Here is a 17,542-nt window from a genome sequence, read left to right on the forward strand (position 1 = left end):
GGATGCAACGCAGTGCCGCGTGAAAATCAAGGACCTGAGACAAGGCTATCAAAAAATCAAAGCGGCAAACGGACGCTCCGGAGCCCAGCCCCAGACATGCCGCTTCTACGAGGCACTGCATGCCATTCTCGGTGGGTCTGCCACCACTGCCCCACCAGTGACCGTGGACTCTGAGGATGGGATAGTGTCGACGGGCAGTTTCTCGGCGATGTTCGCCGATGGGGAAGATGAGGAAGGGTTTGTGGAGGACGAGGCAGGCGACAGCGCTTACAATACTGCTTTCCCCGACAGCCAGGATCTCTTCATCACCCTCACAGAGATCCCCTACCAACCCTCCCCGGCCGTTAACCCGGACTCTGAATCAGGGGAAGGATCAGTCGGTAAGTGCTATAAACATGTAAACATTTATTTTTTAAAAAACAGGAATAAAAACTATATGAAAAGAAGGTCAATACATATAGGGATCGAACAGAAATCCTCTTGGGACAGTTCCACGAAGCTCTCGGAGAGGTACTTGAAAAGCCTCCGCAGGAGGTTCCTGGGGAGAGGTGCCTTATTGGGTGCTCCGTGGAAGCACACTCTTCCGCGCCAGGCCATCCTGAGGTACAGTGGGAGCATTGCCTCGACCAGCATGGCAGCATAGGGCCCTGGTCTGTGCAGGGATTCACGCAGCATGCGCTCTCTGTCTGTCCTAGTGACCCGCCTCAGGGTGATCTCGCTCGGCGACTGCTGCATCTAATTAGGGGAATTACTGTAATGTTACTATTGTGAATGCTTGACTTTTCCTTTGCATAACAATGACCGTCGTTTAACAGCCACGTGGTGGAGGCTGCAGAGGAAAAGCATACAGGGATTTTTCCCGGGGACAGCCGCGAGGGGCTGGAACAGGGTCAGACTTTATGCTTTCCAGATTGCCTGCAGCAGGAGGGCACTGCTATCCATTAACTGTTAAGCAGCCTAAAGTTTACGGCTTACCAGGCCTGGCTGCTACATGGATTCTGCTGTCCTGCCCCGCTTGTACGATCTCCAGTGCAAGACCCCAGGCAATGAAAGCGAATGCCGAAAATTCGAACTTGTCCTGAGAGCACATGAGATTAGGTGCCCTGTATGGTCTTGTTCACAGAAACTGAGTAGACTGTGTTCACTGTTTGCAAACATGTATCTTTGCAAGGAAAACACTTCCTTTTTCCCATCACACAGCTGCGGCTCTTTCCCGAACTGCCTCGGCATCCCCCTCACAGAGGCTGGCGCAGATTAGGCAGCGAAAGAAAAAGACTCGAGACGAGATGTTCGCTGAACTGATGGCCTGTTCCAGAGCCGAGGCGGCCCAGCAGAGCCAGTGGAGGGAGACCCTCTCTCAGCAGCAGCGCTCACACAGCGAACGGGAGGACAGGTGGCGGCAGGAAGACCAGCAGGCGACTCAAACGCTGCTTGGACTAATGAGGGAGCAAACGGACACGCTCCGGCGCCTTGTGGATGTTCTGCAGGACCGCAGGCAGGAGCAGAGAGCCCCCCTGAACTGTATCTGCAACCGCCCTCCCCCGCCACAAAGTCCTGTCCCCCCCTCACCCAAAATCACAAGAAGGAGGGGCGCTAGGGGCCGTGAAAACTGTCACTCCACCCCAGCAGAGCGCTCATGTACCAAACAGCTCTCATTCCCTAAAGTATGAGAATTGCTTCCCTTCCTGGCTCACCCAATCCAAAATCCCAGTTTCATCCCCCAACTGTGTAGTTGAGTATTAAAAATAGTTTGCTGTTCATTACTGTTTCCGTCATGTTTCTTTGCAGAAGACTTTGTGTGAAGGGGAGATAGGGGTTTGTTAATTGCATAGGACAGCCACCATTACCAGGGTACAGACATGGGGGCAGGATCAACAGCAGGTCACACACAGAGTGCAGTCACTAGGCACCCGGGTCACTCTGGGAGGTGTCTGCTGCCCCAGGTCAGTCTGGGAGGTGTATGCTGCCCCAGGGTCCGAGCGCCTGGCATCCACAAATGGCAAGGCAGGCTGCCCTTACCATGCCCTTCCACCCTAGCCATGAACCTCTCCGATGCCCTGAGCCCCAGCCAGAGCCATCATCCCCCCACACCTACTCACCCTTCCCACACACCCCTCACCCCTTCCTGCAAACCCACCCCTTCCTGCACACCCTCCTGTAACCGTCCTCCCCCCAGAGACCGCTGTAGGAGCAGGAGCCTGTCATTCCTCGAGTGTAGAAGCGGTCTGTACATCACTGCACACCCTACCCACCACAGTCTGCATCCCTGTTTGAACCCTTTAACGTGAAGTCGTTAGTAAAGAAAACTTTGTTAATTAAAAATGTTCCAATAACTTTATTTTTAAACATCTGTTGGAAGGGGGGAAACCTGGTGAACAGGGTATGTAACCGCTGAAAAAAGTCAATAGTAACTGAAACAGGGGCAGGTTCAGCTTCTCTGTAAAGAGACTGGACAGTCACAGGTTACCCTGCTCGCTGAGGAACCTAGCTTTCAAAGCCTCCCGGATGCACAGCGCTTCCCGCTGGGCTCTTCTAATGGCACGGGTGTCTGGCTGAGCGTAATCAGCAGCCAGGCGGTTTGCCTCAACCTCCCATCCCACCATAAAGGTCTCCCCCTTGCTCTCACAGAGATTGTGGAGCACACAGCAAGCTGCAATAACAATGGGGATATTGGTTTCGCTGAGATCCGAGCGAGTCAGTAAGCTCCTCCATCTCCCTTTGAGACGTCCGAAAGTGCACCATTCTGCACTTGCTCAGCCGGTAGTTGAAGAGCTCCTTGTCACTGTCCAGGGCTCCTGTATAGGGCTTCATGAGCCAGGGCATTAGCGGGTAGGCTGGGTCCCCGAGGATCACTGTAGGCATCTCCACATCCCCAACAGTTATTTTGTGGTCCGGGAAGAAACTACCTTCCTGCAGGCGTCTAAACAGACCAGAGTTCCTGAAAACACGCGCGTCATGAACCTTGCCCGGCCACCCAACGTAGATGTTGGTAAAACGTCCCCTATGGTCCACCAGTGCTTGCAGCACCATTGAAAAGTAGCCCTTTCGGTTAATATACTGGCTGGCCTGGTGGGCCGGTCCCAGGATAGGGATGTGAGTGCCATCTATAGCCCCACCACAGTTTGGGAATCCCATCGCGGCGAAGCCATCTATGACGACCTGGACGTTTCCCAGGGTCACTACCTTTGAGAGCAGTAGCTCAACGATTGCGTGGGCTACTTGCATCACAGCAACCCCCACAGTAGATTTGCCCACGCCAAAGTGGTTCGCTACTGACCGGTAGCTGTCTGGCGTTGCAAGTTTCCAGAGGGCTATGGCCACTCGCTTCTGCACACTCAGGGCTGCTCGCATCCGGGTGTCCTGGCGCTTCAGGGCAGGGGCCAGCAAGTCACACAGTTCAAGGAAAGTGCCCTTACGCATCCTGAAGTTTCGCAGCCACTGTGATTCATCCCCGACCTGCAGCACTATGCGGTCCCACCAGTCCGTGCTTGTTTCCCGGGCCCAGAATCGCCGTCCCATAGCATGAATGTGACCCATTGCCACCATGATCTCCGCGGCGCGGGGTCCCGTGCTTTCTGAGAGGTCTATGCCACTCTGACACTTCATGTCCTCACCGCGCTGCCGGAGCCTCCTCGCCCGATTTCTCAGCAGCTGACTGTGGAAGAGGTGGACGATAAGGTGCGAGGAGTTGACAACGGCCATAAGTGCAGCGATGATCGCAGCGGGCTCCATGCTCGCAGTGCTGTGGCGTCCGCGCTGTCACTGACCAGAAAAGTGCGGTAACAGATTTCCCGCCGGCGCTTTCAGGGAGAGAGGGCGGGAGTGACTGTTGAATGACTACAGTTACCCAAAACCACCCTCGACACATTTTTCCCCCAGCAGGCATTGGGGGCTCTACCCAGCATTCCAATGGGAAGCGGGGACTGCGGGAACTGTGGGATAGCTGCCCAGAATGCACCGCTTCCAATGTCGACACTTGCCCCGTTAGTGTGGACTCACAAAGTCGAATTAGTGTCCTTAGTGTGGATACACAAATTCGAATTCATAAGGTCGAATCCACAAATTCGACCTAAGTTAAATCGAACTACTCTTGTAGTGTAGACATACCCTTAGTGTGGACACAGTTATACCAGTATAAAGGTGACATTTATACGTATATTTATTCCCCTTCTCACATGGGAATAGCTATGCCGGTCTAAAGGGCCTTTATAGCATATAACTGTGTCCACCCTATGTGCGGAAGCCCTACAACTTTCTAGTGTAGGCAAGCCCATAGTAAAAGACTCCTTCAAGACTTCTGGCTTTTATTAAATTGTATTCATTTCCCCTTCTGCCAGCAGCGAACGGAATACTGTACAGGAAAACAAAGTCATATCAGACAGTGATTAGGAATGCAACGTGAACTCAACAACGATGTCAACGTGATGAAAATCTGGATTTCCAAAACCAACGTAACCTGATCAAACTCATCACAGTAGATAAAACCACTTACATCTGGGAAGGGGACTTGGACCATTCATTTTAATCAGAAGCGCCTCATAATAGGACCTTATTCTTACCAGTGAACAAACTACCAAGGGTTCACCATCTACTTGGTGCTTTCAAATAAGACTGGACACCTTTCTGGTGTCCAATCGAACGCAAGTTATTGGGTTCAATAAAGGTGTAAGTGAGTGAAATGTGATGGGTTCGTTTCTGGCCCACTGGAACAGGTGGTACAAAGACCCAGGAACCAGCGTAGAAGGACCAGTGAATCAGGATTTGGGCCAAAGACTCGGCTTGAGGCCATGGGGCTATTGTTCGTTGGACTGTCGATTGCCCTGGAAAGGGTGGGACTAAAACTGACGTGGCCAGGGCACCGAGTCGCAAGAAGAGGCAGATTATTGCAAGGCCAGAGTGACTGTCACTGAGAGATGTTTGATGAGGACAGCCTGCAATGCCATACCCAGCCAGGAGGGGGTGCTCCAATGGTAATTCCACTCCTCTACAGCGTTGTGTCCACCTGTTATCTCTGATCAGACGCTCAGACTGTAACCTGTCTGGGGCAGGGACTGTCTGTTTTCTCACATGAGAGTGTGCCTGGCACAATGGAGCCCCGGGCCCCAACTGAGGGCTCTGTATGCTACCATGATGCAAATAATGAATAATAACCATCACCCATAACTATCCAGGCAGCACAATCTCCACTTATCCCTCCAGTTACTGCCTTCAGACAAAGACAGCACGCCACAATCTCAGCCGCTCACTACAATTTCACAAGAGCCAAAGGTGCTCATCGATACCCTGAGTGGAATTTCTCATGCAAGCGTAGGCAGGACATGCCTGGCCCCCGGTGATGGTCTTAAAACACATCCAAATCGATCTCCATATGGATTATCTCCCCTGACTCAGGGAGCGATTAACTAAATCATTCCCTGAGGGAAGGTGTCTATGTTACATATCACCAGATCTTTGCTCAGCCAGCGCTTTTGATACAGCTCAGCCCCTCGGGTGCTGCGAGCACAGGAAAGGAAGGTGATGGCGACAAGAAAAGCCTTTCTCCTGGATTCACTAGCAGGGAAAGGAGACAGGAACTAGGTAAAGGTGCCCCACAGCCACACAGGTCCTGCAGTGAGGGGAAGTCTCAAACGCACTTATTGCTGGCCCAAATTTGCCGCCATCAAAGGCAGCACTAAAACTCCCATTGATGTCCCCGGGAGCAGAGGAAGATCAGTGCAAAGTTCTTTTGACATTCCTACCCAGCTGATGCTCCCTGATCCTTCACGAGTCCAGCTCAGGATTGGGTCTTTCTCCCATGAATGCAGCAGGCCCTTTCCAGTCCGTTCTGCTGGGCACCTCCATTGACTAGGATTGTCCTTTAGGACGACCAGCAGAATCATCTTTTAGGACGACCAATCAGAATAAAATCCTCCCTTCGGACAAAGAGGTGAGGCAGCCCAATGGTGCGCCCCGTGTACCACCTTTTCCCCACCCAGTGAGAAACCAGAGAGTCTTTGTGGTTTCATATCTGTAGGCAGTGGGTTTTAGCCCACGAAAGCTTATGCCCAAATAAATTTGTTAGTCTCTAAGGTGCCACAAGGACTCCTCGTACTTTCTGCTGATACAGACTAACACGGCTACTACCCTGAAAGCTATTATGGTGAAGTTCATCTGTGTGCAGACACCCTGTGCAACAACTCAAGACACCAGCTGGTTGAGATCCCCTCAGCAACCCACTTCCCAAAATCACTTCCATGGCCTGCCCCCTCTGTGTGTTCAAACCTCCTGCCACACAGCTTCAACCTCAGTTGCTTCTGTTTCTGTCGTTTCCCTTCTAAAGATGTCAGAGTTTCCAGTCTAGCTACAGATGTCTGTGGAAAGCAACATGAAGTCTTGTCTGTTCTTCTTCACCAGCCGGTCGAAGTTCTTTCAGCAGCAGTGTCCAGGACACAATGTCTGTGTGACAGAAGCTGTTAATCTGTAGCAATTATTTGTGAACCAATCACGGATTGATCCCTCCAGCTGGAGCAATTGTACCTTAGCTCTAGAGCTTTTTAAGAAAATTTCTTTGTTTGGTGGCAGGGTCAAGAGGCCCAGCCACGAAAGAGGCCCCGTTGTGTTGTCTGCAGACATAACGAGACACAGTACAGGCTAAATAGATGAGCCAGACAAAGGATGGGAGGAGACGCAGAGGCAATGAGATGGGAATGCAGCAGTCCCTGGGAACGGAACCCAGGTCTCCCGAACCCCACTCAATCACACTGTAGTTGTGCACCCTTGTATTGCATCACTTTGTCGGTAAGTCCCTGTGTTTCTACCTTTTCTGGTGTGGGTGCACTTGGCTTCTGATCAACACAAACACATTGAAATGACTGACATCCCCATCTCTTCTTAACCCTTTTACGGTTTGATCGGAGAAGACATTAGCGTGACACTTAGGCGATAGTGTCCTAGCAACAGAACTTCCTCCTCAAGTGGCTTTTCCTATCTCCTGGGGAGCTTCGTAAAGATCCCCCAACCTATCTGCAAAGTTGCACTGAAACCCTGAAGCAGGTTCTGCTCGTAGACCTTTGGTTTTCTACCCAACGGGTTTATGTGGGCGTATTCCATACATTTAACCTTACCTTAGCTCGCCTGAGGAGCCATGCCCTGTGGGACTCCGTGCAAGACAAAGGCAGCTTGTAAGAGCAGCATGAAGGACTTTTTATGTCATTAGGGGTCACTGAGGGGTAGGCCTGCCCATGCCCTCTTTCCCCTGAGAATGCACCCTGCATAGGGAGCCAGGAGGAGGTGAGCGCACACTTACTGGGAATGCACCCTGCCTGGGGAGCCAGGAGGAGGCGAGGGCACACTTACTGGGAATGCACCCTGCATGGGGAGCCAGGAGGAGGCGAGGGCACACTTACTGGGAATGCACCCTGCATGGGGAGCCAGGAGGAGGCGAGGGCACACTTACTGGGAATGCACCCTGCATGGGGAGCCAGGAGGAGGGGAGGGCACACTTACTGGGAATGCACCCTGCATGAGGAGCCAGGAGGAGGAGAGGGCACACTTACTGGGAATGCACCCTGCATGGGGAGCCAGGAGGAGGCGAGGGCACACTTACTGGGAATGCACCCTGCATGGGAGCCAGGAGGAGGCGAGGGCACACTTACTGGGAATGCACCCTGCATGGGGAGCCAGGAGGAGGCGAGGGCACACTTACTGGGAATGCACCCTGCATGGGGAGCCAGGAGGAGGCGAGGGCGCACTTACTGGGAATGCACCCTGCATGGGGAGCCAGGAGGAGGCGAGGGCACACTTACTGGGAATGCACCCTGCATGGGGAGCCAGGAGGAGGTGAGCGCACACTTACTGGGAATGCACCCTGCATGGGGAGCCAGGAGGAGGCGAGCGCACACTTACTGGGAATGCACCCTGCATGGGGAGCCAGGAGGAGGCGAGGGCACACTTACTGGGAATGCACCCTGCATGGGGAGCCAGGAGGAGGCGAGGGCACACTTACTGGGAATGCACCCTGCATGGGGAGCCAGGAGGAGGCGAGGGCACACTTACTGGGAATGCACCCTGCATGGGGAGCCAGGAGGAGGCGAGGGCACACTTACTGGGAATGCACCCTGCATGAGGAGCCAGGAGGAGGCGAGGGCACACTTACTGGGAATGCACCCTGCATGGGAGCCAGGAGGAGGCGAGGGCACACTTACTCGAAATGCACACACCATGGCTAGACAGCAGGATAACAGGGCACACATAATGGCAAAGCACCCTGCATGGGGAGCCAGGAGGAGGCGAGGGCACACTTACTGGGAATGCACCCTGCATGGGGAGCCAGGAGGAGGCGAGGGCACACTTACTGGGAATGCACCCTGCATGGGGAGCCAGGAGGAGACGAGGGCACACTTACTGGGAATGCACCCTGCATGGGGAGCCAGGAGGAGGCGAGGGCACACTTACTGGGAATGCACCCTGCATGGGGAGCCAGGAGGAGGCGAGGGCACACTTACTGGGAATGCACCCTGCATGGGGAGCCAGGAGGAGGCGAGGGCACACTTACTGGGAATGCTCAGAAGTTCACAGCTGGCCCCATCATGGTGCCACAAAGCAGCTGGACCGGCTCCTGGTATTGTAATGACCCGATGTAACAGCACCAGACAAAAATGATCATTTAAAATCACCCCCGAGCAGGGGCTAACGGTATCCAGGAATGGGATGGCCTCCGTGAGCATCCTGCGCAGCCCGTCCGCTCCCGTCTGTGGCACAGAACAGACCTTGCCTTTGGGGAACGCTAACCTCATCTCCCAGCCTTAGGATGCTCCCCCGCCCCACTCATACACTGATCGCTAGCAAGTGCCAGATTTTCAGAGTTATTCTGTTATCATTTTTTTCAAAGCCCTCCATTGCCTGTGACACCTTGTTAGACTCTGGGAACTAACATTGCTTTGCTCAGCACCTTTTCCTTTGGAAAACATTGATTTGTTTTCCCTGGCTGGTTTTCTTCTTCTGAAATTTTTGTGATTGACTGCAGTGCTGGTGAGCGATGCCAGATTGACAGCCGGGGGGCTGGGGAGAGAACAGGATCAGAGCCTCTGGTTCTGCACAGAACGCCGCTGCAGAGGCAGACTTTCCTTACACACCTTGTCCCACCAAAAGGTCTCAGCCCTTGACCTGGAGATGCCGTCTCTAGAAAGAACTCACGTGGAACTTCACAGAGCAGATTCTGATCTCAGTTAGTCCAGTGTAATAACTGCACCGAAGTCAAGGGAGTTGCTCTGGATTGACACCAGAGTCGCAGAGATCAGAATCTGGGATCAGATCAACAAGCATTACCTACCTCATAAGGCTTTCGTGAAGACTAACTAAGCAAACATTGTCTAGGGATGAAGAAGGGACTTTGGTCTCTCTCTACCCCATTCAGCCCATGAGCTCTTTGCCAAGGCGGCTGTTAGGTGGTGACGGAGGTTTCTATAGACCAATCTTTGCAAACTTGAGTGCCAAAGAAAGACACCTACCTACATATTTAGGCACCTGAGTAAATGGCCTGAACTGAAGCCAGCAGCTGTTGGGATCGCTGCCGATATCTGACAATCTGGCTTCTGGGTGTATGCAGCATGCAGGTTGGATGCTGCATGGCTCCACTCATTAGCCTTTGAGGATAAAGGTGACTATTGAGCAGCTGTCACGCTAACTGCACACCAGCCAACATGTGCACTGTTTGAGGCAGGGTCCGCCAGAAAAAAATAGGTGGTGTCATTAAAGAATGAGAGTAAAACTTTCAAAAATGCCCTGGAAGACTTAAGTTCCTCAATCATATATGCAGTTTTGAAAATTGTATCCTGCATTCTAAGCCAGACAATACCAACAAGGGGACAGAGTTAAGGTGACACGGGCATCCTTCACTTTACTATTTCCTGCCTTCTCAGTTCTCACTTAGCAACTTTAACATTCAACTTTGAGGGGGGGTTTCAAACACCGTTAAAGATGCATGTCAGGCATTTCCAACTGCAGACTCCAACCCCCTTGTGTTGGCCACTGGCCCATGGCCTCATGTTGTTATTTTGCTGTGTCACAGGGGTGCACACGAATACCTATCTACCCCCTAGCGGATTCCCCCTGCCCCCTAGCAGATTCCAACTCAGTCCCTCACTTATGTGTGTGTAGGGCACATTTAGATTGCTGAACCTGGCCCTTAGACTTAGTTATATGTGAGCATGTTGGGGCAATGTTGCATGTTATGTTGTGTGTGTGATTGTGTGTGTGTGTGTATTATGTAAGGCTGCAGGCTGGTGTTGTGTTTGCGTGTGAGTATATAGGTTTTAGATATATGCATACCATAGGGGGGTGCCTGTTAATTGACAGTGTGTTTGCTCTGCTTGCATGAGTGTTTCATGTGTAGGAATGTACCTGTGTGTGTACAGTGTGAAGAGGCATGCTGGCTGTGTGTGTTTGCAGGTGTGGCATGTCTGTATAGCTATACTGATTATGCATGGATGTCGTTTGTGTAGAACAATGCTATGTGTGTATTGCCTGTGCATATGAGGATCCTGGTTGTGCATGTCTGTACACTGGCTGAGGATGCCTGCTGACTGCATATGTGTTTCTTTGCTCATTCTCCACTCAGTTTCATTTTGGAGCTGTAGCTCTTTTTGCCCGAGCGTGAGACGCTCTGGATAAATGGTGTAATTGCCCTGTCATTCATTGGTATATCAGTCACTGAAAGAGCATTGTGCAGCGCTTTGTTGTTTTCCATCAGCTGCAGTGACAGCACCTGAGTCTCAGGCGTCATTCCAGGGAGTGTTGGCTAAGTTACTGCAGGAGCTCAGAGAGGCCAGGCTGCGAACAGAGGTGTCAGCCTCACCGATTATCATGCTGCTCTCCTGTGGAAGGGGGTCTGCACCTGTGCCGGTGATGGAGCAGGATATCACCCTGCTCCCTGAGAGGAGGAGGCAGGACTCTTCTGAGTACCAGCATGGGCCCGATTCTGATCGTACTTACACAGGTGCAACTCCACTGACTTCAACAGAGTCACTCCGGATTTACACCAGCCTAAGCAAGACCAGAATCGGTCTCCGGGTCTGAGTCTCACGTCACGCATGTTTGTGTCACCATTTACACCCGTGTAACGTGAGTGCAAAATGGGTGTAAACCGCGGCTGCGGACGTCTAGGCGTGGTGGGATTTTACGCTCCCGTGCACAGGTGTGCAGGATCCCAGGTGGTGCCGGACAGGAAAGCGGGACTCCCAGAATGCTAGCCTCAACTCTGGTGCAGCCATATGTAACAGAAAGGGAGAGCACGTTTGGAACCAACACTGGCACCCGCTGGAGGCGGGTGTGGCTAGGTACAGTGAACTCCCAGGAATTCTAAAAAGAGCAGAACACAAGCTCTGCAGAAATGGCATCTTGTTCTCTTGTCATTATTCTGCCTCATTGATTTCTACCTCAAACCTGTTCTGTTCACAAGTCAAAGCAACTTTTCTCGCCCAACAGCTTGGGCTAGGAAAATCTACTTTGCCTACCAAATTGGCGGCACATTTTCTGCCATTAGTGTCAGCCATTTTCACCCTTTTCTAACCTCCCGCAAAACGTCACATTTCCAGGACAGTTTGCCAAAATACACGCCTGCTTGATCAGCCGTTTCACTGCCAAAGTAATTCTGGAGGGGAAAAGTGTGATAGCAAATGGACCAGTATGTAGAGCTCTGCAAATCTGCAGAGATCTGCTTTATATCTGCGGACCATATTTGCAGATTGGATGTGGATACAAATTTTGTATCCATGCAGGGCTCTACCAGGATGCACTGAAATGCCCCAGTTGCCGGGTACACAGTTCTCTTAAAGCAGCTCTGGGAGAAGTCACTCCATAAGGTGTGTGTGTGGGGAGGAGAACTGAGAGACTCCAGGTGCAGGGGGCTGGTTCCATCACCAATATCACTCTCCTGTGGAGATATTGGGTCAGCTGGCCTGCACCTGGCAGTAAATAAAACACGCTTGATTTTGTCCGTGATTGATCTCATCAGGTTTTAGTTTCAGAGCTTGTTCGCATTACAGACTTCTGCACCAATGTAGCCACAGTAGTGCAAACATCCAGTGTTGACGTACGGCACTGGAGTAAAATGAGTTTGGCGGCAGGGTAAGTTATATGTATCTAGCCTCACTTTAAATGGGCGCAGTTTATCAACACTGGGGAGACTTAGACAGGTGCAAAAATCTCTTATCTCAACAGGCCCTCGGCCATCCAGGGAGCAGAAGGGTACGGAGCAGACAAGCTATTCTGTTTATGCAGCCCCCAGGGGAGTTCTGTATGTAAATTCCCTCTGCACCGATGTGAGGGGAAGGATAACCCATTTCTCCTTAAGCCATGCCGCTGCCTTTAATTGGCAGTCGCAGAAGAGGCAAAGCAGCCCGTTGCTGCTGGGTTTATTCCTGCCACTTGGGACTTTTAAAATATGTCCTGGCTCTGGCTTATAAAACACACTGGAGGGTGCCAATTCCATCAGGGCAGACACAATCCTTGGCCAGGGACCAAACTCTCCAGGCTGTTAAGGAAACTGACATGTCTTGGCTCAGACTGAGATTCAGGGTTCCTAAAATAGGATGTGCTGCCTCATCTTAGTCACATTTCCAGCAAAATATGGGGCTGTTTCTCAGGGCAGGGATCTCCTCTCGCAGAGGGGCCGACACAGACAGAGGCATGGCTTAAGCCTTAAGCCTCATGCTCTGTCTGAGGGGAGAACCACCCCCTTGGTAGGGTGGAAATCATCTGCATCCTTAGCCCCATCTAAGAGCCAGGGCTGGCTCCAGACCCCAGCGCGCCAAGCACGCGCTTGGGGCGGCATTTTACCGGGAGGGCGGCAGGCGGATCCGGCGGACCTTCCGCAGTCATGCCTGCGGGAAGTCCACCGTAGCCGCGGGATCAGCGGACCCTCCGCAGGCACATCTGCAAAAGGTCCCTCGGAGCTGCGGGACCGGCGACCAGCAGCACGCCCCCTGCGGCATGCCGCCGTGCTTGGGGCGGCCAAATTCCTAGAGCCGCCCCTGCTAAGAGCATCCTCGAGCGCTCTTTCATCAAGCAGGCAAAGGTGTGACAAGATCCCGTGGCGGGGAGTTGAAGTCATCTGTGTCCAAACTGGACACATGGTGCAGATTTTTTCAGCAGTGAGGGTAATTAACCGCTGGAACGGATGAGCAGCAAGTGGCAGATTCTCCACCACCTGGGAGCTTCAGAACAAGATCTGACATCTTTCTAAAAGATATGCTGCAGGCAGCTGGGGCGTGGCGACCGCTGATGATTGCCTGGAGTGTCTCCCAGTTTCCCTGTACTCCCGTTGTCTGTTTTATCCACTTGTGGTCTGTAGTGTTCAGGGCAGGGACTGTCGCTTTGGAATATGTTTGCACAGAGCAATGGGGCCCTGCTGCCAGAATGCAAATAAGGATAAGAATGAATCATAGCTCAGCCCCAAGTTGTCAGGGTTGATGAAAAACACCCACGTGAGGTTCTCTGGCCTCTGTTCTATGGGAGGCCAGACGAGATGGCCACAATTGTCCCCTCTGGCCTCAACATCTATGAACTGCTCTCCTTCAGCACCAGTGCGATTCCTACCCTTTGCCTCTTTTCCTTCCCCTTCTTCTGTTCTTTCCCCATTCCCTGTCCCCACATCTCTCTTCTCCTCTTCTGCATGTCCCTCCCTCTGGTGACATAAGAACATAAGAACGGCCGTACTGGGTCAGACCAAAGGTCCATCCAGCCCAGTATCCTGTCTGCCGACAGTGGCCAATGCCAGATGCCCCAGAGGGAGTGAACCTAACAGGCAATGATCAAGTGATCTCTCTCCTTCCATCCATCTCCACCCTCTGACAAACAGAGGCTAGGGACACCATTCCTTACCCAGCCTGGCTAATAGCCATTAATGGACCTAACCTCCATGAATTTATCCAGTTCTCTTTTAAACGCTGTTATAGTCCTGGCCTTCACAACCTCCTCAGGTAAGGAGTTCCACAAGTTGACTGTGCGCTGCGTGAAGAAGAACTTCCTTTTATTTGTTTTAAACCTGCTGTCCATTAATTTCATTTGGTGGCCCCTAGTTCGTATATTATGGGAACAAGTAAATAACTTTTCCTTATTCACTTTCTCCACATCACTAGATATTATAGACCTCTATCATATCCCTCCTTAGTCTCCTCTTTTCCAAGCTGACATCCAGCTCCCCACCCGGGCTTTGCTCCCAGCCCCCTCCCCCCAGTCTACTCACAAAAAGGTTCAGCAATTACATCATTCACGCCAGCATCTGAAATATCTCCATTAGTCACTGAAATTAGCACCCCAAGGAGGCTAATATGGGGCCAGGAAATTCACAGCTCTCAGGGCCCAGGCATCGGTTTCAGCTTGGGTCACAGTTTCAATGGCTAAGATTTCCAAAAGGGCCTAGCAGAGATGATTGGAAAATGAATTTCTGTCCCACGGGAACTTCCAATATTTTGACATCTGTTTCCTCCCCCCGCAAACTGGAACGACAACTCAAAATATGGAAACTTTCCATGCAATGAAAAATTCTGAAAAATTCAGTTCAGATACGTCGAAAAGATTCGCTTCAAGTTGGGTCATCGTTAATCTCTGTGTCGGCTTCACTGCTGGAGAGCCCTCTGGGGGTCGTGGTTCCAGGTCGTACATACCCCCAGTCTCACCTATGGACCCAATTTCTCAGCCATTCTGAGTCTCCCATGACATACTGCATCTAGCCATGCAACTGAGCCATTGTGGTGCATCATGGGATTCCTGTGATGATGTAGAAATTAATGTCAACCTGACGCAACACGAAACCAATTTCAATTTTGATGAAACCCTGTTGTCCAATGTTACATATTTTATATGAACTTTTTCAGCCAGCCCTAGTAAATACTGCCTCTGGAACTTACAGCTCCAGGTACATCTACTTTGCAATAAAAGACCCATGGCTGTCACGGGTCAGCTGACTTGGGCTTGTGGGACTCGGACTGCGGGAATATAAAATTACAGCACAGATACTCAGGCTTGGGACAGATCCTGGTCTCTGAGACTGCGCGAGGGGGAGTGTCCCAGAACCTGGCCTCCAGCCCGTGCCCAAACATCTACAGTCCTGCAGCCCAAGCCCTGTGAGCCCATGTCCGGTGATCCTGGCCAGACACACCTGAGCTAGGCGGTTTTATCTCAGTGTAGACGTACCCTCAGGGTCTGGTTGCCCACAGTAAGACACCTCAGAGTGTCCTGATGTCCAGAGGTTCCCCTTTAATGTGTGCTGGGCACCCAAAAATGGAGAGCCCCCAAAATCAATAGCCACTTTTGGAAAATCTTGGCCACGATGTTTTTTTTCACAACCATGAGGGCTACAAAAATTACTGTCCCCCCGCCCCGGACCATCAGTTCTGCAGATTCTGCCACTGCCACGTTGGCCCCATAACTTCAGCAAGTGGGGCAGAGAGTGGAGCCGTCCCAGCTAATGCTTTATCCGGTCTATTAAATCTCTCCAGAGATAAGGCTTCCAAACCATGGCAAAATGGAGACAATTGTGGTGGCAGAGTCCCTGAATATTAACCAGCAGGTGCCGTGGTGAAATGTTTATCTTTGATCAAGTAGAACAGGCTCTGATCAAAGGGAGGAGAGGCCAGTAATGTAGCCCTTTGTTGGGCGAGGTGAAATCTTGTGCTGCCTTTTTTTTTCTCTCTCTTCTTCATTATGGATGATTTAGAAAAAGAACAAAGAAAAGCGAATGAAAGAAAAACCAATACATCTTTCCAGTCACTCAAATGTTTATGCCATATCTAACTGCCTGATCCTGCCATTACCTTTCCCTGTATCCTGCTGTACCTGCAATTCAAGAAAATTGCCTCCCAAATTGCTGTCTTTAGTCTGATATCCACGTACAGCTTCGCTGTAAGCAGTGGATGAAAATGAAATGGACTAAAACTTTAATCCAGCTAGGATTTCCTTGGGCTTTTCAGCAGCGCTAGCTGTCAAGCCATCTGTCTTGCATATGAAAGGTAAGGATATTAGGAAACAACATAGGGGGTGTTGCATAAGCTGACATTTCTAATAATGAAAGTGAAAAATTATATATATATATATATATATATATATATACAGACACACACACACAAAAATATACATATATAAACCCAGACATATAGAGAGAGAGGAAATACATAAAAGATGGTTACAAGGAGGAGGGAGAACAATTGTCCTCTTTAACCTGTCAGGATAGGACAAGAAGCAATGGGCTTAAACTGCAGCAAGGGAGGTTTAGGTTGGACATTAGGAAAAACTTCCTAACTGTCAGGGTGGTTAAGCACTGGAATAAATTGCCCAGGGAGGTTGTTGAATCTCCATCATTGGAGATTTTTAAAAGCAGATTAGACTGTGGCTGGCATTAAAGTTCCCTTGTCAGCTGAGAGTGGAACCAGGCAGGCTGTGGTTAGCAGGAGGCAGTTATTCTTATAATGATTCCTGCAGGCTGCAGGTGAGATCAGGGTCCCGTGGCGCTAGGTGCTGTACATACACACTGTACGGGAAAAGCCCTGATCGAAGAATTCAGTCTAGGCCTGGTCTAGACACAGGCTTGCAGCGAAGGAACAAAAGGCGTAAGTTCAAATGGATTTAGTTATTTCTAAGCGTGTAGACGCTGATATTTCGGAATAACAATAGCTTCGGTTGCTTTAGCTGTCGGAGCCTATTCGTTTGTAGATCAGCTGGAAATACACAAGGGGTGGGAGGAGAAACAGGAGGCACACGGACAAGCTTAAGGTCACTGACTCAGCCAAGATATAACTGGGATGACCATATTTCCCAAAGAGAAAACAGGACACCGTGAGGGTCTGGCCCGAGCTCCCGCTCCTCGCATGGGGCTGGTAGTGCTGCTCGCCCGAGCCCCACCTGCCCCCCGCCCGAGGCTGGGGCTGGCATCTCTGCTCGCTCAAGCCCTGCCTCCCGCTCCTTACGGGTCGCGTTGGTGGGCTTTGCACTCCAGCGGCCCAAGCTCTAAGCACGAGGGGATATAGACAGCAGTCCCGGCTGCTCTGTCGGCCCAGTGCCCTTCTGTTCAGCCAGCAGCCCAGCTTCCCGCCACGTCCCCACCCCGCCTGGCCCAGCTCTGGCTGAATATTTCATTGCGGCCCCTCTGAAAGGAAGAGCGCGATAAATATTCATCACGCTTGCACTTACGGGTCTATTAAAAGCCGTCTCTTCTCCCCGAGGTAAGTTCATCCATTCTGATTATGCTAACGGCCTCCTGAATCGCTCTCTCTAAATACGCCATCGCCGTGGTGATGCGTGCGGCCTCCGGAGTGGGTCCTTTCTGGCGTTAATTGAATGGCTGAATGAAGTCAGCCTGCTGCTCGCATGCATTAGGGTGCTCGGCCCAACCCCGAGCGGTGCCACAAGTGCACCAGAGGTAAATAAAGCACTTAAAAGCCCGGGCTGGGGACGGTGGATTATCTAATGGACTTTTTATTGCTGTTCATCCTTTTAGTCCCTTTCCCCCCACTCTTCAGGTATTAATGGTGTTTAGCTTCTTCTCCCCGCTCGGATTAGCTGGTAA

Source organism: Mauremys reevesii, linkage group 6, assembly GCF_016161935.1.
Source record: "Mauremys reevesii isolate NIE-2019 linkage group 6, ASM1616193v1, whole genome shotgun sequence".
Lineage (NCBI taxonomy): Eukaryota > Metazoa > Chordata > Testudines > Geoemydidae > Mauremys > Mauremys reevesii.